This window comes from Trichosurus vulpecula, chromosome 4 (assembly GCF_011100635.1).
Source record: "Trichosurus vulpecula isolate mTriVul1 chromosome 4, mTriVul1.pri, whole genome shotgun sequence".
In the NCBI taxonomy this organism is placed as follows: Eukaryota; Metazoa; Chordata; class Mammalia; order Diprotodontia; family Phalangeridae; genus Trichosurus; species Trichosurus vulpecula.
The window spans coordinates 270,789,932-270,815,792 of record NC_050576.1 but is presented as its reverse complement, the minus strand read 5'-3'; the positions used below and the strand labels follow the sequence as shown (position 1 = coordinate 270,815,792).

At 38.2% G+C, this 25,861-nt stretch overlaps 1 pseudogene; it reads left to right on the top strand.

Annotated features, from left to right (window-relative positions):
• Window positions 1–276: 276 nt before the first annotated feature.
• On the top strand, window positions 277–25,326 carry LOC118847099 (annotated as a pseudogene).
• The last annotated feature ends 535 nt before the right edge of the window (window positions 25,327–25,861 follow it).

Here is a 25,861-nt window from a genome sequence, read left to right as displayed (position 1 = left end):
TTTAAATACAGAATATATTCTTTAAAATCAAAGATATAGTGGTACAAGTCATTTCTCCCCAATAAAATGTAAGTCCATTTAGGGGGAAGGGGAAAGGGAAGAAGCATTCATTAAGGCTGCTGGAATCCTGCAGAGGCTCTGAGTGGAAATAAGCTAGTGTTATTGAAATACATGCAAGTAGCCATTTCCTACACCAGGGGACAGGGTCAGATTAACCCCTGTGCCCCAATCACCACAGGGGTTGGGGTAGGATCAATATCCCGTGCCAGGCTTTCTATGCCCCAGACGTTTTGGGAGAAAGTGCCAGACCAGTACCCAGATAATTTGGCCTGCAGGACAATAGGAGACAAACCCACACCCACACCTGGACAGGCCAGTGCCCATGCATTTAATGCCAAAAATATAATGGAGCCACAAGGGTAAAGGGCCAGGGCACTACTTGGGAAGCAAGATATATAGAATATTTATAGAAAGATCACTACCAGCACAATTAGTTTGGTTGAGGCCTCTCAGCATCATATCAAGGGATGAAACTAACTATGGGATTTGGATTATGCAAGGAAGAGACAGAAAAGGAGCTCAGTTCAAAATTTAAACTAGTCACCAGAAGACTGGGCCAAAACCAAGCAATCTCTGACAAGGTAGGTTTAGTCTCACCTAGGGCAGCTAGGTGGCATGGTGGATTCATCAATAAAAGAGCCAACTTACAGATCAACAAACTTGGAATTCAATTGAAAAAACTAGAAAAGCAGCAACAATAACACACTATTAAATATCAAAATAGAAATCTTGAAAAATCTAAGGAAAGATTATCAAAATTGAAAACAAAAATACTATATTTGTGAATAAAATTGTGATGTGATTTTAAAAGTAATAATAATAATGTAAACTGGTAGCCAATCTGATTTTTTAAGAAAAGAAAAATTATGTTAAAGTAAAAAGGAAATTTACAACAATTAAAGATAAAATAAAGGAAACAATTTTGTTCAATTATATGTCAACAAAAATAATAACTCAATAAAATATTTACAAAACTATGAAATACCCAGATTAGCGCAAAGCACAAAAGGAAATTGGTTATGTTGTATAATCCAATATAGGCAAAAGAAATCAATCAGTAACATTTCCCTTAGAGGAAAAAAAGCCCAGAACTAGATAGATTTACAAGTGGACTCTATGAAACGTTCAAAGAATAATTAAGTGTAATATTATATAAATTGTAAAGATAGGACAAGAAGATATTCTTTCAAACTCTTTGTGATTCAAATATATTCTTCACTCTTAAATCAGGAAAAGATAAAGCTAAGAATACAACAATAACAATAATAATGACATCCCTAATGAACATTGATGATAGTGAAACATTAGCAAAGAATCCAAAACAACATAATGTGCCATGGGCAGAGCTGTGAATTGGTCTAGTCGTTCTGGAAAGCAATTCGAAACTGCCCCAAAAGCTATTACACCCTTTGATAATAGCAATACCACGCTAAGTCTAGACTCCAAAGAGATCAAAGTGGAAAAGGAAACATATGTACCCAAATACATGTAGCAACTTACTGTATTATAGCAAATTATTGAAAGATAAATGGCATGCCCATTAATTGGGAATGGCTAAAATAAATGGTATAGGTGAATAATGGAATATTATTGCACTATAAAAAATGACGAAAGGGATCATTTCAGAGAAACCTGGGAAGACTTATGTGACCTGATATAAAACAAAGTGAAGGGAACCAGGAGAATAATTTATATGATAATAAAATTATAAGCAGCTTTGAAAAACGTGAGAACTATGATCAATGCGGTAAACTGCCATGATTCCAGAGGATTAATCCAGAGGATTCAAGCGTGTTACCCACCTCCTGAAGGAGAAGTGATACGCTCAAGTTGGAAAATTAGATATAGATTTTCAAGCATAATCAATGTGGAGTTTTACTTTGATTGACTAAGTATATTTGTCATAAAGATTTCATTTATCCTTGTTTATGTTTTCTTCTCAATTTAGGGTAGAGAAATGGGGATAAAGAAGGATGTCAAGAAGAAAATAAAGAAAATATGTTTGTTGAAACATTTTTGGTTTGGGGTTTTTTGTGCATAGAAGTGAAACAAAGGAAGTCCAGAAGGAATCACAGTAAAAGCAGGAGAGCTTTAAAAGTTGTATATTGAATTTAATGTATATGTTTTTGAAAAAGCAAGCTCTCTGTAAAAAGATTTACTGTTTCATGTACAATTTTCTCTGTTCTACCGTGTAAAACGACATGCTCATTTTAGTTAATATTTGTTAAGTTCACTTTTTTAATGGGAGAAGTAAAGGTAGTAATTATTCTTAACTTAAGAAAGGAAAGAATTGAATGAGGATTGTTCCAGTGGTATGTTGGAGACAGTTTGTACGGACTCCGGAGAGCCAATTGTTAAATTTTCAATGTGAGCATTTACACTTCAGAAATCAGCAAATGCTACAAATCGATTTATTGTTTTGTTTATTGTCTGGATATAAGAGATTTAGAATATGTTAATCATATAGATTCAACTTGAAAGTATATTCTGTGCACATTTTTTTTAAGAGAGGCAGCTGCTAAACATTTACCAGCATAGGCCTGAATTGAGCTCTTTTGAAATGTGTTCTCTTAAGGAAGCGCTATGATACGCATTGGCAGCTAGGTGGCACAATGGATAGATCACCAGTCCTGGAGTCAGGAAGTCTCATCTTCCTGAGTTCAAATCTGGCCTCAGACACTTACTAGCTGTGTGATCCTGGGCAAGTCACTTACTCCTGTTTGCCTCAGTTTCCTCATCTGTAAAATGAGTTGGAGAAGGAAATGTCAAGCTACTCCATTATTTTTGCTAAGAAAACCCCAAATCGGGTCACAAAGAGCAGGACATGACTGAAAAACAACAACAAATGACATGTATTTTGTGTAGAAAGCTCATGAAGACATAAAGAGGAAAAATTGTTTTTCATCTCTATTGTTAGCGTGACACTAATTAGTCCTATAAAAGTTTGGAATGACTGTCTCTCAAGGTAGTCACTGAAGACCCTGGGAGTTATATTTCTTCCCAGCTAGGGAAAAGATGAAGCAAACACAAAATCAGAACTAGAGGACAGAGTTTTCCACTTTGGTGGAAATTATTGGATTTTTTTGTTTGTTTTTTGTTTTGTTTTGAAAAAGAGAGAGATTGACTCGTGGACAGAGAACGAATCAGAAGACATCCAAGGGGTAGCACTTTCTAGCCCCCTCCACCTCCCTAGCCTTATAGAATGGCAGCAGGATGGTAGTCACAGAAGCACTGGCCATTCTCTTCCTCAAACCTATACCTCCTCCTAGGATGCTAGAGATACAAAAGCTAAAGCAGTCAAGTATGAGATTAGGATGTTTTTTCTTAGGTACATGCTGATGTAAGTGGAGCACTGAGGAAGGAAAAAAAATAGATGCCAAGAAATTGGCTGCCTTTATCATTATCTCCATCCTTATGGAACATAGGTACAAATATCCCCCATTTCTAAGAGTGTGTGCTAAACAGCTGGGCTTGCTCATGGCCTTGGCATTTCCTTTTGCTCATGGCCTTGGCATTTTCTTTTATCTCTTTGTTTGCAGTAGGAGGACTAGAGATCACTTATCATGCAGAACCATCATGGTCAAAATCTATGGATCTCTGGCAGACCTTATTTGTAAAAAGTGGGTCATCTTTTGCAATTCCTGATTTTTATGAGCTCTAATAATATATTCTTGAGTCTATTTTCTATTTCTATATTGTCCCAGATTGGCATAAAATGATGGCTCATTTTAAAATTATGGAGTAACTGGCAAATAGGAAAATAATGGTGTTTGTCTATTGCTTGTAGGTGTATTTATTTTTAAAATTTTTTTCCACTTAATAGTATTTTCTTTTTTCAAGATAGTTTTCAACATTTGCTTTTCATAAGATTTTGAGATCCAATTATTTTTCCCTCCCTCCTTCCTTTCCCCCACTCACCAAGACAGCAAGCAATCCAACATATGCTATATATATGTATAATCATATTAAACATATTTCCAAAAAGTCAAAATATAGAAAGAAAATTATGGACCAATTTCCCTAATGAATATTGATGAAAAATTTTAGATAAAATATTAGCAAAAAGATTACAGCAACTTTTCATGAGAATAATGCACTATGCCAGGTAGGATTTATTCCAGAAATGCAAGGCTAGTTTAATATTAGAGACACTACCAACATAATTGATCATATCAACAACAAAACTAGCAGAAACCATATGATTATCTCAATATTTGCAGAAAAAGCTTTTGGCAAAATACAGCACCCATTCCTATTAAAAACACTAGAAAGCATAAGAATAAAGAGTCTTCCTTAAAATTTTAAGTAGCATCTACCTAAAACCATCAGCAAGCATTATATGAAATGGGAATAAGCTAGATGCATTTCCAATAGGATCAGGGGTGAAACAAGGATGTCCATTATCACCCCTATTATTCAATTTGGCACTAGAAATGTTAGTTTTAGCAATAAGAGAAGAAGATGATACGATGATTTACTTGGAGAATCCTAGAGAATCAAGTAAAAAACTACTTGAAATAATAAAAAATGAGCAAAGTTGCAGGATATAAAATAAACCCACATAAATCCTTGGCATTCCTATATATTACTAACAAAGCCCGAAAGCAAGAGATAGAAAAAGAAATCCCATTTAAAGATATTTCAGGGTCTACCTGCCAAGACAAACCCAGGACGTATATGAAGAAAATTACAAAACACTTTTCACACAAAGTCAGATCTAAATAAATGGAAAAAACATCAGTTGCTTGTGGTTAGGTCAAGTTAATATAATAAAAAGGACAATTTTACCTAAATTAAGTTACTTACTCAGTGCCATACAATCAAACTACCAAAAATCATTTCTCAGAGCTGGATAAAATAATAACAAAATTCATCTGGAAGAACAAATGATCCAGAATATCAAGGGAATTAATGAAAAGAAATGCTAGCGAAGATGGCCTAGCCATACCAGATATTAAACTGTATTATAAACATCATTCATCAAAACTACTTTGTACTGGATAAGAAACAAGAATGGTGGATCAGTGGAATAGGTTAGTTACACAAGATGCAGTAGTCAATGACTATAGCAATGTACTCTTTGATAAACCAAAGCATCCAGCTCCTGGGTTAAGAATTCACTACATCACAAAAACTGCTGGGAAAACTGGAAAATAGTATGGCAGAAACTGGGCATAGACCAATATCTTACACCGTATACCAAAATAAAGTCAAAATAGGTTCATGATTTAGGAATAAAGGCTGATATTATAAGCAATTTGGGAGGGCAAGGAATAGTTTACCTGCCAGATTTATGGGAAAGGGAAGAATTCATGGCCCAAAAAGAGATGGAGTGCATTGCAAAATGCAAAATGGATAATTTTGATTATCTTAAACTGAAAAGTTTTTGTACAAACAAAGCCAATGCCACAAAGATTAGGAGAGAAGCAAAAACTTGGGAAAAAAATCTTTATAACCAGTGTCTCTGATAAAGGCCTCATATCTAAAATACACAGGGAACTGAGTCAAATTTATAGAAGTACAAGTCATTTTCCAATTGAGAAATGGTCAAATGATATGAACAGCCAGTTTTCAGAGGAAGAAATGAAAGATATCTATAGTCATATGAAAAATTGCCCTAAATCACTATTGATTAGAGAAATACAAATCAAAACAACTCTTAGGTACCACATCTCTCCTGTCAGATTGGTTAACATGACAAAACAGGAAAATGATAAATGCTGGAGAGGATGTGGGAAAATTGGAACATTGTTACATTGTTGGTGGAGCTGTGAACTGATCCAGCCATTCTGGAGAGCAATTTGGAACCATGCCCAAAGGGCTATAAAAATGTGCATACCCTTTGACCCAGCAATATCACTTCTAGGGCTGTATCCCGAAGAGATCACACAAGTGGGAAATGGACCAGTATGTGCAAAAATATTTATAGCAGATCTTTTTGTTGGTAGCAAAGAATTGGAACTCAAGGGTATGCCTGTCAACTGGAGAACAGCCAAACAAATTGTGGCATATGAATGTAAGGGAATACTATCGTGCTATGAGAACTGAGGAGCAGACGGACTTCATTATAACGTGGAAACACTTATACGAACTGATGCTGAGTGAGGGGAGCAGAGCCAGGAGATCATTACACGCGATTACAGATACACAGTATTTATAAGTATTAACTTTGATAGACTTGGCTCCTCTCATCAATGAAAGGTTCAAAGACAGCTCCAAAAGATTCATGAAGAAAAAAGCTATGTGATTACAGAGAAAGAATTATGGAGTCTGAATGCAGATTGAAGCAAAATATTTGCTCTCTTTTTTCCCTTCTTTTTTGGTTTTGTGTCTTCTTTCTCATGATTCATTCCATTGGTTATAATTCTTCTTTACAACTGGACTATTATGTAAGTAAGTTCAATGTGAAGATAGGTGTAGAACCTACACTGGATTGTATGCCATCTTGTGGGGGGGGGGAGGGAGAAGGAGAAGGAGGGAGAAAAATTTGAAACTCAAAAAATTGTGGAACTAAACGTTATAAACTAAAAATTAAAAAAAATAATTATTTAAAAAAGACATATTTCCACATTAGTCACATTGTGAAAGAAGAATCAGGACAAAAGGGAAAAACCATGAGAAAGAAAAAAAGATAAAATAGTATGCTTCCATCCGTATTCAGACTCCATAGTTCTTTCTCTGGATGTGGCTATCATTTTCCATCATGAATCTTTTAGAATTGTCTCAGATCATTGTATTGCTGAGAAGAGCTGACTCTATCAAAGTCAGTCATTGCACAATGGTGCTGTTACTAAGTGCAATGTTTCCCTGGTTCTGCTCACTTCACTCAGTATCAGTTCATGTAAGTCTTTGTAGATTTTTTCTGAAACCTGCCTGCTCATCATGTCTTACAACATAATAGTATTCATTACATTCATATACCACAACTTATTCAGCCATTCCCTAATTGATGGACATCCCATCAATTTCCAATTCTTTGTCACCACAGAGTTGCTATAAATATTTTTGTACATGTGGGTCCTGTTCCCTTTTTAATGATCTCTTTGGGATATAGACCTAGTAGTGGATCAAAGGTTATGCACAGTTTGCACAGGAGTTCACAACTCCACCAACAATGCATTAATGTTCCAATTTTCCCACATCTTCTCCAACATTTATCATTTTCCTGTTTGGCATATTAACCAATCATAGATGCACTTAATGAGATGACAAAAAATTACTCACTCATTCATTAATTCATTCAACCATTCAACAAATATTTATTAAATTCTTACTGCTGTAGGGCCCTGTCTTAGGCATTGTTAGAAATACCAAGTTTTGAGGAGGCAGTATGGTAGAATGGAAAGAGGTTTAGAAGAAGAAACAAAGGGCCTCAGTTCAAATCTCAACTCTTCTATTTATTACCTGCAAGTCACTTAACCCCTCTAGGCCTCAGTTTCCTTATATATAAAATTACAGGGTTAGATTTGATACCCTGTAAAATTCCTTTCAGCCCTAAATTTAGGATCCTATAAATAATCCATAGTTCCTTCCATCAGGGAATTTACCATTGAGTAAAATATATAGGTGATGCTCAAGCATTCCATTGAATAATATGAATTTAGTTAGGAGTTAGATTGCAGATTGTGCCACACAGGGTCATTATTTCCTCTGGAAGTATTGATGCTAATAACCACAAATATCAGATGGACAAAGAGGCCATCACTTTATTCAATTGTACCATTAAAGCTAGTTTCTGTCTTTTTCAGGTGAGTTTGAAGAAAAGAGGTTGGAAATCTCCCTCCAGCTTTTAAGAGCAATGCTTAATCTATGGTGTGTATGTTTTGTAGCATTCTTAAAGGTCTAGCTCAGGCATTCTTAACAAATTTTATTGTGTCATGAATCTTTCTGGCAGTCTTATAAGGCCTGTGAACACTTCTCAGAATAATGTTTTCTAAATAAGTGAAGAAAATGCTAAATTTCAGTTAAAGGTTAGAGAAAATAAAGATTTTTTTTCCATCTAAGTTCATAGACCCCAGTCTTTGGACACAAGGTAAAGAACCTTAACTTATATGGAGGAGAAAGACAAATAAGTGTAGAGGAGGGAAGGAGGCCTCAGATTCTATCACAGAGAAATTTTTCCTCCCCAGCAACCCCAACAAGTCAATGTTGGAAGCTGAGCATAGGTTCAATATTTTAAAAATCCAATTGAGTATATAAACAAAAGTTCCCCTGAAGTTAATTACCTCATTTTTGCTTGAAATAATGAGAAAATAAAAACATTAGGAGGTGCTGGAAAACACAAATGTACATGAACTACTTCTGGAACACAGATGAAAGAGGTAGAGAGGGAGAGAGAGGGAGAGAGAGAGAGAGAAAGAGAGAGAGAGAGAGACATACACACACAGAGACAGAGAGAAAAAGAGACAGAGAGAGACAGAGAGACACAGAGAGACACACATAGAGAAAGAGGGAGAGAGAGAGAGAGACAGACAGACAGACAGACAAAGACAGAGAAAGAAATAGAGATTTTTGCCATTACCTATTCATTTCATAGGCTACTAGATACAAAGTTAGAAGGAACTTTCAAGGTGCTTTAGTCCTGCCCCCTTTTTTACACATGAAGAAACTGAGACCAAGAGTGCTTAAGTGATTTGCCCAGTGTTACATAAGCAATAAGTGGCATAGTAAGATTAGAATCCAGATCCTCTGACTTAAAATCCAGAGTATTTTCTATGGTGCAACATTGCCTCTACAGACATCCATTAAGCAACTACTATGTGCTTGTATTCCTATATTCAGAAGCTTTCATGAGTGCCCATTAGTCACTAGTAAATGTTAATAAGATGTAACCAATTGAGAACTAATAACAGATCATGATTGCCAATGGTATATGTTTTCATCCAATCACAATATGTCATATCAACATTAACAGGATGATTATAAAAGCCCTTTGAAGTCTAAATCATCTGGCCCCCTGAAGTTCACAGGTTTTCCTCCAGAAAAGATGAAGGTGAGGAGGAAGGAGGAGAGTAAACTAGAAGATGAGGTGCAAAACTGGGGCATGGCCTAGGCTCTTCTCCCTCAAAATGATTCCTTCTCACAGGCTTGACTGAAAAGTCACTCCTTTATGTTGGTAGTGGCTTGGATCCTTGGGTTCTAAACCAATCAGCTCTTTTATACAAACCCCACAGTGTATGGACAAGTCTTCTCAGCCATACAAGTATACTTCCTGTGTAACATCATTTTACTTTTTCAATGGTTTTTGGTCTTTCTAGATTGCTACAAGACTTTTTCTTACTTGGTCTAAAATCTTTTATTGATTGATTTGAGTCTTTTTTTACAGCTAGTTCATATCACTGACTGATTCAACTGGGAAATTTGAATATGTACAATTACTGAGGTATGGGACACACCTCTTATATGATCAGGGGAAGTAAAGACAAAAAAATGATATGATAGATGTCATCGAGTATTTGAAGGACTTTCATATGGAAGATGGATTTGAAATGTTGTACTTGGCCCCACCAGAAAAAAAAATGGAAGTATTTGTTAGATTTTACAGAGATATCGATTAAATCTTGATGTAAGGAACCATGTCTTAATATTTAGGACTGTCCCAAAGTAGAATGGCCTACTAAAAATGTTGCATAAACACTTTGTGTGAAAATGGTTGAGATGATTCTTGGTCAAATACAAGTTAGACAAGGAGTCTGTGAGGTCCTTTCCAGCTCTTTCATTCTATGACCTCCAGTTCATTGAGTTGTTCTACTATGGAAAATTTATGAAGAGGACTGAATAAAATTGAAGCAAGATAAAGGGAGGAGAGCCTGGTTTGATGAAATTATTAATCCATGGAAGAATCAAAGCATTCATGTGCCACACATTATGATGATAATATATTACATTAAATAAGATCTTAAGCATACAATGCATTTTTTTTGCAACAACACCATTGGGTAGGTATTAAAAATATTAATATTGCCATTTGATAGGTGCAGCTGGCTCATATAGTGAAGAAGACATAGAGTTAATAAGTATGACAGATGGGATTCAAAAGTATATCTTCTAACAACAAAACTTTTGTGGCACCAAACAGTATCACTTGCTCCAGAGTGAAATGAGAAAGGGGATATCACCACTAGGACCAGAGCTAACAACTTAACAAAGGGCCATGAGTGATAGGATGGCAGAAAGTGTGTTCTTTTCAGTGGATGAGCTCTCCTGGAAAATTCTTAGAAGGGGATAGCTGCTGATATTGTATATACTTTCTTAGGAATTCTTCCTTTCTTTTTTCAAATTTATTGTATTTTAAATTTATGGAAATCCTTTTTAGAAAAGAAAAGAGAACTTTAGAGTCACTTCTATACAAGAACTTAACTTGTTTAATTCGAGGCCATTTTCTCATTGGTGGCCCTCATCCCTTACAGACAGGATCAAAGAATCTAAGAGTTTGGAAAGGACCTCATGTAACAGGCAACCACACTGGCATACCCAGGATGGCTGCTAGTGCAGATTCTTTTATCTGCTTTACTAAGGAAAGCAACTTTAAAGGGGTCAATGATCTTCCTTAATTACATATATCAATAGAGAAAATAGAAGCAAAGAAATAAAGACCAACAGACAGGGCTCTACTGCCTGAATCAAAGCAATATGGCTACATACTTTACATTTACCACTGAATCGAGAGAGCCTTTACCTCTGAGCAGTTGGGAAGCTCTGAACATAGGGCCACTCAGAGTCTCAACCAGGGAATCACAAGGTCCTTTTCATGAACAAACCCACCAAAGCAAAAGCTCACCTCTCACAATATATACTCTTTCAAATAATAGACTTAGAGCCAGAAGGCATCACAACCTGGCCTAATTAGTTTATTAGCAAAAGGTGTGAAAGCCTTCCTACAAGCAAGCTCCTCCTCTAAGCTTGCTTAGGGCTCCTTAATGGGCTCCACTTGAGTCCTATTCATGGGTGGGGAAAATCTTACACCCTCTTCCCATTAGCATTACACCTCAGTAGTCATTTAGTCCAACACAGATATAGCAGGGAAAACAAAACAAAAGATTATAATAGGAATTCCAGACTCAAGTGAAAATGCTCCAAGAAGAAGGAAACCACTTTCTTTTGATGCATTCCATTTCACTTTGGGATAATCTTAATTACAATTAATTATAATTAAAGATTTTATACACAACACATCACACCTACATGAACACGCACACATACACATGCATACACACACTCTCCATATCAAGCCCCTAAACTGACCTCTTTGCTACTTTCACCAATTCCTCCATTCTTCCCTCTCGCGTTTAATGGAACAAATTTAATCCCTTCTTCCCTTGACAACTCTTCAAATAAGTGCAGATAGCTAGCATTTCCCTACTGAGTCCTGTAAACATTCCCAGCTCTTTCAATTGATCCTCCTCTAACATGAAATCAAGGTCCTTCATCATCCTGGCTGCTTCATCTGAACATTCTGTACATTATCAATGTCCTTTTTAAGCTATGATCCCAAAAACCAATGCAGTACTCCACACAAAGTCTAAGAAAGGCAGAATATAGGGGAACTATCACCTCCTTATTCCTAGAAGCCATACCTCTTTTAATAACTGATTATCTCAAAATTTTCATTGGTTTCTTCCTACCATTCACAGGCATACAAGCTAACCTTTGTATCAATACCTGAGTCTCTGTCCCAGAAGGAGACAAACTCACGTAAGAAAACAGTTGAGAAAAATTCCCAAGCATTCTAGGGGCAGAACTCCCTATGGGTGAAGGCCCTACAGAAAGTAACACAGCATCCTACCTGCAGAATCTCACAGTTTCCATTACTCAATAATGTTTTCCAGGGCCCCATGAGACCATCAGGGTTAGATGCTTCCCTGATAATGGTTGGAACAAATGCTACCCACCTTTTCGGGGGCAGTGGCAGTTGTGACTCATACAACTCTGCTTCCAGGCTCCTGTGCTCCTTATTCCCCTAAGGTCTCTCATCTGAAATAACAAGCTTACAACTACTAATCAGTGAGCATAGATCCATCTGAGTTTGTGTAAGATTATTTTCTGCCTATGTTTACTCTTGATCCTTAGAGTTTTTCTAGTCAGCTGTGAATCCCAATCCATTGACAAGTACTAATAGCAACCATCCAATTTGCAGAGATGTTCATCCTTGTGGAATTATTTGCTTAGTAGGGGCTCAGAGCTCCAAGAGAATATCCATAATACCCACTTAAAGAGGCAGAGACACCTGGGGACAACACACTCTTCACTTCCCATGTCATAATCTGAGTAGGTTAGTTTAAATTCAGATTTGGGGATTTCGGTCTTTACTTTGAATTTGAATCATGGAGTTTACCTTGTTGAACACATTGATTCATGTAAAAAAGCAAATCTTTCTGAGATGATTTTTTATAATGTGTTTCTGAACCAAGCCTATTCTTGAAAAGAATAAATAGAAAAGAAAATGCTCCCAATTCAAGGTCATTCCATTAACACAAGATAAGCTCTGGAGAAAAGCCCTGGAAAATAGAAGGGCTGGCTGAATGAGCAGGCTATTTTTTTCAGTTGCTTGTCTTCCAATGAAACTAAATCATCAAAATGCTAGGTGTCCATTAAAAGTACAGCAAAGAACTCAGAAGCTGTTAATAAATGGCTATTCATGATGAAAGTAAGTGTTGCTGCCTTTTCAGCAGCAACATCTGCTTCACTCATAGGACCAGTGAAGGAAACATGTTCACGCTAGGGAAAAAAAAATATGAATAGATTACTTTTACCATTACTTAACAATATCTTTGTACTAGGCAGATGTTCTAGATTCACTTCTTTAAACAAAGAGTTAAAGAGCAAAAATCTTGGGTTTGAAGAAATGGAGGAAAGTTATATAGAATACAATTCGTAAGTCAATCTGGAATTTTCCAATCCCCATCTTTCTACCAAATATACATGTATGCACATGTGTGTGGATATGCACACACACATATGTATGTATATGTGGGTATATGTATATATTCTCTACATATAATTATAATAATGATAGCTAATATTTATGTAGTACTTAGTATGTGCCAGGCACTGTGCAAAAGGTTTTTTACTATATATGTGTGTGTGTATGTGTGTGTATATATACATATATATATATATATATGTATGTATATATATATTACATGTGTATATATATATGTATATATATCCATACACACATACATATAATGTGTGTATTGAGGGAAATTATTATTAATTACCAATTATGGTGGGGTGCAGATTTTTTCTCTGTCCTGTTTCCTTTTTCAAAGCCTAACCTTTGAAGGGTATTACTGACCTCTGCCAAAAATTTACCCCACCTAGATTATCTTATCTAAGGTGAATTCCTTCTCATTGTGTTCCATTCAAACAAGTTTGGGTGGATTGGCTGGGGGTGGTCTGGCTGTAGAGATGATCTCTTTGTCCAAGAGTGATGTGATGTCACTCTCTCTGCCCCTTACTGGAGTGAGCCCATTTCTCATTGTAATATTCATTCTCTCATTAATTGTTAACCAATCAGAGTTCATTGCCACCCTCAGGAACACCTACTCTTCCAAGAGCATATAAAGTGTGAGTCCATCAACATGAGGTGTCTTTGGCATTCAGGAGTGCCACTGACCTCTTCTATTAATAAAATACTAGCATTATTAATAAAATGAATAACTGCCTCTCAAACTGAAGCATTTCCTGAAAATTTTAGACTTCACTGTGTGTGTGTGTGTGTAATTTACAATCCTTTGCCTTTGTGCTTTGAGTCTCTTCACTATTCCCTAATCTTAATTTTGAAGATGAGAGCAGAAGTGTATTTTCCCTACAGGATTTCAAAAACAGGATTTACATGGCTCTAGCCATACTTGCTAACCCAGTTTCTTAGGGAACAATAGCATATGTTTAAGAGGTAACTAGCTAGAGCTAAAATGAGGTCAGGGAAAGGGAACATTGCAAAGGTAGATGGTCCACACAGATTTAATGAGGAGGGAGAGTAGAAATCCATAGTCACTGTGTTCTTTGAGGGCTATTACAATAAAATGTTCCCAGGTCAAGGGCAGTTCCTCATTAGTCTGCTGCTCCACTTCATGGTATTCTACAACTAAAGAGTCACCTCTCTAATGTTAGGTATCTCCTTTCCTCTTTTTCTTAAACAGACCCTGTGATTTCATTGGCGTATGGAAATCCTGAAGAGGAAATTACCCTAGCAATGCTGATCTGCACCCATTCTCTAAATTCATTCTGGACAGTTGCCTAGGGCACTTAGAAGTTAAATGACTTGCCCAGAGTCATGCAGTCAGAATGTTCAAGGTAGAACTTGAACACAGATCTTCGTGACTTCCAGGCTGATTCTGTCTCAGCTGTCTTCCTTATGCTCTTATGTGAATTAGTTTATCTTATTAGAGAATCATAAAGTCACTGAGCTGGTCTTAGAGACCATTGAAATCAATTGGTATAGAACAAAGGATCATTTCTACATTGGGTGGCAGAGTTTCTGCTTGAGAATCCTCAGTGAGGAGGCATCTGGCACTGCCTCCCCAAGCAGCCCATTTCTGGAAACCTCTGGGGACTATAAAATTCTTCCTTCCATCAAGTTTGCATCTACCTCTCCCCAACTTCCATCCATACCTTGCTAGTTCTGTTCTCTAAGGTCAAGGGGAGCATTTCTCTTCCACATGACCATTAAATACTTCAATTTCCTGAAGGCAGCCCTCATGTTTTCTCTTTTCCAACTAAACATTCCCAATTCATTCAACTCAAACTTCCAGTCTTCTTATGAGATGAAGTAGGGCAGCTAGATGGCAACAATGCATAGAATGCTAGACCTGGAATGAGGAAAGAATTGAATTAAAATCTGATCTCAAGTCACGCTAAGTAGCATGTCCTTACTGAGTCTTGTAAACATCCCTAGCTCTTTCAATTGATCCTCCTATGACAAAAACTCAAGGCTCTTTGCCTCCTGGCTGCCTCCTCTGGACATTGTGTACCTTATCAATGTTCTTCTTAAGCTATGATGCCCAGAAATAAATGTGGTACTTTACTCTAAGTCCAAAAAAGGCAGAATATAGGGGAACTATCACCTCCTTATTCCTAGAAGCCATACCTCTTTTAATAACTGATTATCTCAAACTTTTTCATCGGTTCCTTTGCCTCTGTCTGCCTCAGTTTCTTAATCTTGAAAATAAAGAAAATAATAGTACCTACCTCCCAAGGTTATTGAAAGGATCAAATGAGAACTAGTTGGAAAGCTCTTTGCAAACCTTAAAGCACTATATAAATGTAATTATTCTTATCTTTATTTTTAAGATCCTTCAACCTTCTTGGTCAACTTCCTCTGAATATTCTCTGGACCAAGTGGCTGCTTCTTGTCTGCCCCTCCCCTTCACCTCAGTACCTCAGTTAAAGTGAGGTTCTAGCTCTGTTTGAGGCTCTAAGACAGCTCACATGGGCTGGACACTAGCTTCCAATAACTATTATTCTATAGTTTCTGTTGCCTTCTGCTTAGCAGATAGTCTGTTTATTTCTATTAGAGTCTCATTATGTAAAAATCAAGAAAAATCTAATTAAATGCAAATGTGAGGGTTTAAATTGAGACTTGTAAAAGAATCTGTGTTCACAGTGGAACTAAAAGCCAAGTAAGAGACATTTCACCATAAAATGACTTACTAAAGTGTTCATTCCCATTTGCGGCAGACCGGTGCCTTGGAGGGCCTAGGCTCAAATCTCACCATTGATGGTTCCTACCTGTGTGATGTTGACAAGTGCTTTCTCCTCTCTGGTCTCATTTTATGTCTATAAAATGAGGGTTTGGGACCAGATAATATCTGAGATCCTCTCAGCTCTAGATAGCCTATGGCCTAGATTCAAAACCCATCTGTACCACACATCTTACTTAGACCACCATGGGCAAGTCAGTTCATTTGCTTTAGCCTCAGTTTCCTCATCTGTAAGAAACGCGGGGCAGGGGGGAGGATTAGGAATTAGATGACCTCTTGTAGTTCTAAATCTTTAATACTACCTGAATACTGCCAGACTCCACTTGACCCTCTTTCCACTAGATCATATTATCTCCCATAAGCAGTGATGTTTAATTTAATCCAAGTCCATGAACATTTAAGTGCCTACTATGTGCAAGATAATGCCCTAGCCACTGGGGATACAAAAGCAAAAATGAGCATATTTTGGGCTATCTTAAAGGGTCTTTAGTACATACAATTTGAATTTTGAATGAGGACTACAGAATCAAATAGACTGAAAATAGCAAACCCTGAATATAATTTTCTCTATCAAGAAATTTTTTAAAAGGCCATGGATAATCGTGTGGACACAGCACCACCTTGTGGAATTGTGATATAACTTCTTTATAGGAGAAGTTTTCAGTGGGTCAGTCTTTTGTGAACATAATTCACTAAAGTCTAAAGTGGCCCTGAGGTGTTAATGATAAACAAAGTTTCATCTCCCTATGATGCTAGTAAAAGCCATTTTTCTTAGTCCCTTATCCCCTTAAGCCCCAAGCAGCAGTATTGCTTTCTAAATTCATATCCAATCTAAGGCATAAGGTTGAAAGGCCTAATTAAATTCCAAGCTCAGTGGACAGTTGCCATTACATAATTTTTCAAGCTATTTTCTCACTAAGGCTTGAAAGAATTGGGTCTTCTAGTCCTGGCCTTAAGTTACAGTGAGTTTCATTTCATAGTGGGTACGCGGAAGGAGAAAGCTAGAAAAGGAAAAAGGAGAGGCTATTCTTTAGTAGATAGTGACAAATTTGAAGAAGTTTCTTATAACTTTAAAAATTGCGTCATAGAAATAGCAGTAATTTAAAGGGTTTATCAAATTAAAAACAAATATTGTTCATGAAGAGGTGGGATGACTGTGTATTAGGGGTGTTTTCAAGGGGATTCCTGTTCAGATACTCATTAGAATACATAAATTTTGAGGTTTCTTCTAATTCTGACACTCAGGGATTCTGTGGTCATCTTTGCAAAGTAGAGTGTGTGTGTGTGTGTGCACGCGCACGTGCTCAGGCACACATACATTATTTTATGTCTCTTCAACTATGATGCCATAAATTTTTTTTAAAATAATTTTTGGAAATTGACTAGTGACTGTGTCTGATGACAGAATTATCAGACTGAGAGAATTAGCAGTCCCAAATGCAAAATCAAAACCATAGAATCTCAGAAGAGAAGCCATAGACTACCTCATCTAGCCCATACTATACCAAGAATTTCCCCAAATCACAACATGTGGTCATAGGTCTTTTCTTGAAGACCTGTAATGAGGACCCCACGATTTCTAGAGGCAGACCATTTCCACATTGGGGTAGCTCTAATTGTTAGGAAGTTTCCCTTCATGTGAAGTTTAAACTTTGCTTCCCTGTGTCTTCTATCAATTATTCTCTGTTCTGTTCTTTGAGACCAAGCAGAAAAAAATATATAATTCTTCCACCTGAGAGCCTTTTATATACTTGAAGTTTATTGAATAATGTTGAGTATCTGAATCCCATATTGAAATATACTATAATTTTGTTCAAGCTTTCTCTTCTCCTGTTGAAAGATCCCCTATTCCTTTAAGTGATCATTATATAGCATGAATTTGAGGTCCATCATCACCCCCCCCGATTGTCCTTCTCCTCAGATTGTCAATTTCCTTCTTAAAATGTGGCACCTAAAACTGAGTGCAATACCACAAATGTGTGGCTCTCAACCCAGGCTCAAACTATGAATCCACTGAAACCACAATAAACATTTCAATCAAACTCCTACCTAGCCCAGGCCTCCCTGTCTTGTGCTTGATTTTTTTGAACCACTGAGGGATTTTATTTTCTTCCTAAATCTAATTCTAATTTCTCTTGGTTTGTCTTCTCAAAGATTTGTTTACCTAATTCAACTCTTTATGATACTACAGATAGGAGTTAGGGAGTATCTTAGCCTGTTTAAGAATGGGCTAATCAGCTATTCGTCAAAGCTGAAAAACAATATAAGCCAATCAAAACCAATCTGAATATTAAATTGGCCCTTGATGTGATCTGTTAAGCAGAGAAATGTGAAGTCGCATTACGAGCCCTATGGACAATTAAGAAAATGATAAAACCTGAGATTTTAAGAATTTGAAAACTTGTTGATGAGTTATATGAGTTGATCAGTTAGAAATTCTGTTGAATTAGAAATACTGAGGAAGATAAAAGAATGAGTTCTCAAGCAAGCTAGGGTTTATATATCATGAGCATCTAAGGTGGAGTTATAAAGTATTTCTCCAGATTTAGGCAGCTCTGAGCGGTAGACTTGTAGACAGATAGTTCTGAATTTAATTGGTTTATACGTAGCTGACTTTTGGTCCAGGCAACTTGGAAAACAATTTGCAACTATTCCCCAGAAAGTGACTTAATTGTAAATATATTTTGACCCAACAAAACCACTGCTAGGTCTATACTCCAAGAAGATCAAAGCAGGAAGAAAAGAACCCATTAATGTACAAAGTTATTTGTAGCAGCTCCTTTTGTAGCAACAACAACAACCACAAAAACCCTTGTAACTAAGGGAGTGTCAATAAATTGGGGAATTGCTGAACAAATTATAACACACAAATGTAGTAGAATACTATTGTACTAAAAGAATGAAGAAATGGATGCTTTCAGAGAAAAATTAAGACCTGAATGAACTCATACAGAGTGAATGGAGCACAACCAGAACCGCAATTTATACAATAACAAAAGCAACATAAAGGCAAACAACTTTGAAAGGTTTGAACAATGACCAACTATGATTACAAAGTGCTAAACATGATGCATATCACCACTACTTGATGGAGAATGGATAGACTCAAGTTGTGAAATGAGACATACGTTTTTGGACATGGCAATGTGGAAATTGACTTTGTTGATTAGGTATATTTGTTATGAGGATGTTATTTATTTATTTTGGTTGTACAATGGGGGAAGAGGAAATAAATGCTTATAAATTTAAAATGTTATAAAATTAAATTAAAAAGTAATTCATCTTTGCAATAATCCTTTGAGAGAAGCAGTTAGCACAAAGGGAACATTTGGCTAGTGGGCCACCATATGTTAGATGTGTTAGAGGTTCTTTCAACATGGGCTCTTTGGGGCTAAAATTGAATTTTTAAAGGAATGAACTTTTCCTTCACCTTGTATTTTTATTCCTCTGGAAAACTTAAATTAAACAAGAATTAGACAAGATAAGAAACAATATGTAAAAAAGTGCTGTAGAAATACAAACAATTATCCTCTCTATTCAGTACAAGTTGGTCGCATTTTTAGACCAACTACTTTGTGTCCTCCAGTTCAACAGTATCACGTTCCCTTACATATCAGGGCTTTTCCTCAGTACTCAATGATCTGATGAATTTGAGAAAATGTGAGTAATATTCGGGCTGGGTGTCTGCCATTTAAGTGCTGGGCTTGCAGGCAGGGGGAACCCTTTGACTGTGTTTCTTTGGAAAGATTTTTATTTCTTTAACTGTTAATACTTAGGGGAAAAGAGTGGTTGGGTTCCTAGACACTGGTTTTGGAAGAATTTTTTATCTGGACCTGGAAAGTTCCCTTCACCTATGGAAATCTGGCCCTGCTCTGCAACTTACAGGCTTAGGGCCTGAGGGACTGGGACTGTGCCCTGCCCAGAGTCACAGACATGGTAGATATCTGAGTTGGAACTAGAAACCAGCTCTGCCAGACTCCACTTGACCCTCTTTCCACTAGATCATATTATCTCCCATAAGCAGTGATGTTTAATTTAATCCAAGTCCATGAACATTTAAGTGCCTACTATGTGCAAGATAATGCCCTAGCCACTGGGGATACAAAAGCAAAAATGAAACAGTGCCTACCTTCAAGGAATTTCCATTCTACTGAGGTGGGGAGGGGATGAAGAGGGGCAGGGAAGGGACATGGGTTGGATTCTATGAGCTTATATAAACAAATAAGAACATTCAAAATCACTTACAGATCAGGAAAGGCAGCATGGAGGAGACCTGAAGAGAAAGGGGCGTGTTTCCAGTATGCTGGATTGCCTATGTTCCAATGGAGCATCCTACTCAGATAGATTCATAGTGGATATAAGCCTGGGTTAGGGTTCGGGAAAATCTGAGTTCAAATCCTGCCTTAGACACTAACTTTTCTCTCACTCAGTTTCTTCACTGTAAAATGTGTATGTGGCAGAGAGAGAAGGATATATTTGTGTAACAACAATGCTACTTGCTGCTACTGTGGCTGTGTAAGGCCAATACTACCAGCACATAGGAGGGCTACTAGCACAGGTTCTTTGATCTACTTTTCTAAGGAGAGCAATTTTAAGGGGTTTACAATCTCACTTTAATTAAGCATACATATATCATTCACTTAGTTCAGGGGAAAAAGTCAGCACCCTGAACTTCAGAGAAAATGCAAACAGAAATTACAAGCAGAAATTGCATAAACAGAGAAAAATGACACAAATCAGCAAACAGGCTTCTAGCTGTAGAAGACATTACACACATAGTTACCAGAGAGAGAAGCACCAACATGTGGGTTTTTCAAAGCCAGGGGGCTCCAGTGGCTACCCAGAGTCTTTTCTGGTCAAATCACATTACACTCTTCCAGTGAGAGAGCTCCAAGCAAAATGCTAACCTCACAGCATATATATACTTCTTCAGGGTCAGAGGGCATCACAACCATGTGACTCAAACCCATGTGACCTTGGTCTTCCCATGACTTAAGCAGGTCATCAAAGACTCCCCATTCAGTCAAAGACTCTTGATTCAGACAAAGGCAAGGCAAGATGCAAAGGTACTTGTTTGCCTTAGTACCGAGAAGCACTCCAAAACAAAAGACAACAAAAAGTCCCACTTTACTTGCTATTAGAACTTGGTAGCTTCTAAGTTTTCTTCCAGCTCTAAAACTATGGGACTCTGATCTGTTTCAAGCTTCCTGAATGCTGTGCAATTCCTCTTCATTTTCTTAAAGGGGCAATTCTATCAGATGCTAAGGTCCATACTGCTTTTCGGAGGCAAAACAATTTTCTTTTTAGAGGAAAATCTCTGTTTTTTATCTCAGTGGGATTTCTGAGTAGAAGAGAAGAAAGAAGAGCTAGGGATTTAGTGAGAAAATACTGCTGAGCTCTGTGATACCAAGATGGAGCCAGAGGGATATTGGGATTTGTGAGGTTACATACTTACCTATTTTAAGAACTGATCCTTTTTTTGCTTTTCCCTTTAACCATCTTTTAAAGATGTGCCTGTAAAAAGCAGTTAGAAGAAAATTAAGGTAAGTTCTATTTTATATTGATGTGGTACCTTCAAGGTTCAATATGACTTTGGGCAAGTAGTTCCTCTCTGGACCCAGTATTCCTCCTTTATACAGTGAGGAGGCTGGGATAGATGAGTTCTACCATGTGAGAAGTCCTCCTTCCTCTACACATTCATGTAGGCACTCCACCTCCATACCTGGATCACATTCCTTTGCCATCTTAGCCCACTGAAATGCTGATCTCCTTTCATTTCCTTTAAGGTTCAGCTCATTTGCCATCTCTGTGAAGTCTTTCCTGATTCCCTCCATTTGGAAGTGTTCATTCCTTCCTCAAGTTTTCCTAGAGCACTTTGTCTGGATTCTTCTTTGTCTTTGTCTTTCATAGCACATCATTTTTTGCATGTCATATCAGTTCTATTAGGTTGTAAGGGTAGAGATTGTTTCTACCTTTCAATGTGTCCTCAGTACTTAGCACGTGCAATTAGAAAAGTGTATAATAAATACTTGTTGATTATATGGAGCCGTAGGGAAATAGTTGATTGCCATGAACTTTGCAGGAATGGTAAGGTTGATTTGATATATGTATTCCCAAAGCTAGAATTATGAAGAAGGAAAGTTCACAGGAAGGCAGTGGATAAAGGCATAGCATAAAGATGGCTGTAGAAAAACAAATGGTGGGTTTATGACTCTGCCTCACCTTGTCTTTAGGTGAGGAAGCCATGCAGAGTCCAGCCAGAGATGAGTCCAGCCCAGTGTGTGTCGGGGGTCCCAGACAGAGCAGTGTGGCTTGCTATGCTAAGTTATGCTAAGTTACAACAAGCTTCTAGTAACAATTAATGTCCATCTATAAATAGATCTCTTACTTGGCACTTGTTCTTGTGGATAATGGAAATATTCCCCTGGCAATGTCTCTGTACCCTCCTCAAAAGCCTCTGACCTCCTGACCCTCAACCCCATTGGCAGCAGTGGCCTTCCCACAGTATTGGATGGGTAGATCATCTACTCAAATAACAATGTCTTTGTCCACCCCCTAGAGACACTGCAGGGCCTTGGGGAGCATCTCCCAGGTCATTTGTGCTTATACCTGGAAAAGGATGAACTTCTGGGGACCATACTCATCCTTGCTTGGGTTCCTAACTCCAGGATCCAGAGGCAAGATGAAGAGTCCCTGAACTATACCACTCCTGAAAGCTCCCCTAAATAACCCCCAAAAGCAAGGCCCCTGGCCATGCTCAGGACTCTGGAGAGTCTCATCAGCTCTCCAGAACCAAGCTCCATGGAACCAAGATGGCCTCTGATCCCTAAGAGTGAGGATATCTTGGTGGTAGCCTAGAGTTTCCAAGATGGCGAAGAAGCTTGTTAGAGGATGGGAACAATCTATCCCAAGGCTTGGGGACAGACAGTCCTATCTAAGCTACCCAGTCTGTCCATAGTGACTCAGGAATTTTGTCTACTATCAGTTCTCAGGACAAGCCAAATAGGTTTGAATTGTCAGTGGATGGGACAAAGAAGGACCCAGAGTTACGTCCAGAACCTGAAGAAGAGGAAAGCTCCTTAGAGGTCTCTGCTGATGATGTAAGCAGGTACAGTATTTTTGCTTCTGATTCTGGTGCCTTTTCTTCACCTCTCTGCCTCTTGCCAATAAGTGAAGCTCTTACAGAGAACAGCAATGCTGTTTTTCTGGGCAACAAAAACAGAGATGTGTGACAATCACATGACCTGTTCCACCAGCTCCACCTCCAGCCTTGACATGAGTCTTCAGTTCCCTGAGAACAGTGGCCAACTGAAAAACCCCAAACGGGATGAGCAACAAAAGGTATTTACCCTCAAACAGATCTTCCTGGTGTTTGGGATTGACTTGGGACAAATAAGGTCTCTCTGCTTTTTCTTTAGTGTGGAAACCTGCACCAGTGGGAAGTTGGTTGTTGCTAGCCAAGAAAGTACAATATCCTCCATTTTCACCATGGTGGCCTGGATAAACTCTCACAAGTTTTTCAGCAATGGAAACACTCTACTGAAATTCATCTCAATGACCAGGTCTCCAGTGAAAAGATTTGTATAAGGTTCTTTATCCAATATCTCAAGCTTCCTTCTTCAGAGACCCACCAAGAGGAAAACATGCATAAAAAGGTGGATGCCTTCAATTAACTACTTGAATAAGTCTGAGCAGGTGGAAGAGGAAGATAAGGGCATTGATGCATCAATTTGGGGCAAGGTCTGGCTCTTCCTGCTATGCTATTATAGACATGGCATGACATGACATAATGTGACATAACACATGCTATTATAATCTATGTTAGATGAGCAAGAGGTACTGAGGGTGCAGAAGAGAGGGGAATATTCAGATATCCAGCAGAAAATACCTTCAATGACCCTAGAAGAGCAGAAAGAATTCTGGTGTTTGTTGTTGACAAAGATGTGGTTTGGACAAGCTGGAGCAATCAATTCTTCTGACAAGAAGACAATCCAAATGTGGAGAGCACGAGGAGAATTTTGCTGAGCTATGCAGTGTACAACCCAACCACTGGCTTCTCTCAGGGCACATCAGACGTGGTGGCTCCCAATCCTGGCTGAGGTTTGAGGAATCAGATACCTTCTGGTGCTTCATACATGATCTTTGACAGTTGTCTTTGGGAAGAGGATATGGAGAAACAGCTGCTATACCTTCATGAGCTACTTTGGCTGGCCCACTGGTCTTTTTACCAGCATTTTGTTTCTCTTGGGGAGATGTATTAGGAGGGCAGAGTTTATAATTCCAAAGAGGATCATATATATGTCTGAAAGGTTCGGAACCGCCGAATATAAGAAACTCTCAAAGTAGGAGGCAGAAGAATCAAAGCATATATTTAGGCTCCACAGTAACCAACCCATGAACCAGCATCCCCATTTTGACATATTGATCAAAAGCTTCCAGGCCCAATAAGTCCGCCTCACAAGAGTAACCAGGAAGCCACCACAGAGAAGCATGATGGTGTAAAGCAAAATCATATATATGCTTCCCCTCTCTGGTAAAAAGATTACCCACTGGCCTCAAGTCGTTGTTCAGCTTCTTCCTGTAGGTCAGCTCTGCTACCGGCAGCTCCTGCTTCAGCTTCAGCTGTGGCTGTAGCTGTAGCAGCCTCTGGCTCCAACGGAAGCTGTTTTTAACCATTTGGCTTCTGCAGGGGTGTAAGGTATGTCGGGGAAAGCACAGGTTCTTTCGATCTGCTTAAGCAAGGGAAGCAAGGTGAAGGGGCCGACAAGCTTACTCCAATCCAACATACAAACAGCATTCAGTTCAGGGGAAAAAGCCAAACTATTCAAGGGCATTTGTTGACTAAGTGCTAAGGAGCCCATTTTTGGTTGCCAACACAGGAGGATGGCTTATGGAGGCTTTACTGCCACTGCTGGACCCTTCTGTGTTTTAAGCATGAGCTTCAAGATGCAGAAGCCCTGTGCATGTGGGAAGCATGCTGGGTTTATAACTAGACAGACTACTTCTACTTCCTCATCTGTGTGGCTGTTGTGGTGATCTCCAGTGATGGTGTCATCAAAAAACAGCTGGCCACTGACCAGATACTTCTAAACTTTGGAAATCTGGCCATATACATGAATGGGGAACTCATATTCAGAAAGATAAAGAGTCTGATATATCTGATATATCTTTCCCCAGATCCCATGTAGTCTACATGACCTTTGTAAACTTTGTAGGTCAGGCATGTGAGATTGTGGTTATATGCCTGTGGTGGAGTATACCAGGCACCAGCCTGAATCAGAATGGTGGGACAATGGAGGCACCTTCTCCAAAATCTTCCAGTTAAGGCAAGAGGGACCCAAAGCCACAAGGTCTTCAGCTTTCACAAATAGGGCCAGTTCATAGAGCTGGAGAGAGGTTGGATGGAATGTTTCCAGGGGAACTCTCATTAAGGGGCATCAGAAATGGACAGGGGGAGAGGGTAGAAGAAAAAAGCAGGCAGTGTTTACCAAAATTACCACTGAAAAAAAGGAAGAACAAACTTTTCTTTTTTAATGGCAGCATCAGAAAGCAGGAGAAATAGAATATGGATGTGACCACCAACCCAAAGAAAATTCAGCTTTATGACAGAATGATGAAACTTAACTGGAATCTCACTCCAAGGGGAGCAGAATTCCTGGGCCTTTCTTGTTGCCTGTTTGCCTGTTGGAACTAAGGAGTAATTTTCCAAGATAATCCCCTTCCACCTTCGTCACTGGCCCAGACTCATTAGGAACCAAACTTCAAACATGCAAAAATAGATATACAAAGAAGGCCAAGAAATCTTAGCTTCAGTGTTGGAAAGCAAATGGGCTAAGGGCAGTCCTCAGGTGAAATCTTGAAGATATATCCTCAAATTTTCACACACACACACACACACACACACACACACACATGCATGCACACACACACACTCATACATAAATTCTCCCTCTTGAAATACAAAATTACTGCCTAAATGGCTTCTAGCCTGAGACATCTAGTTGTCACTAAAAATAGCCCAGCTGATTTGGGAATGCTGGGGCAGGGTAGGATAGGGCTTGGGGAGTTTGAGGCCTGTCGCAAGGACATTATAAGCT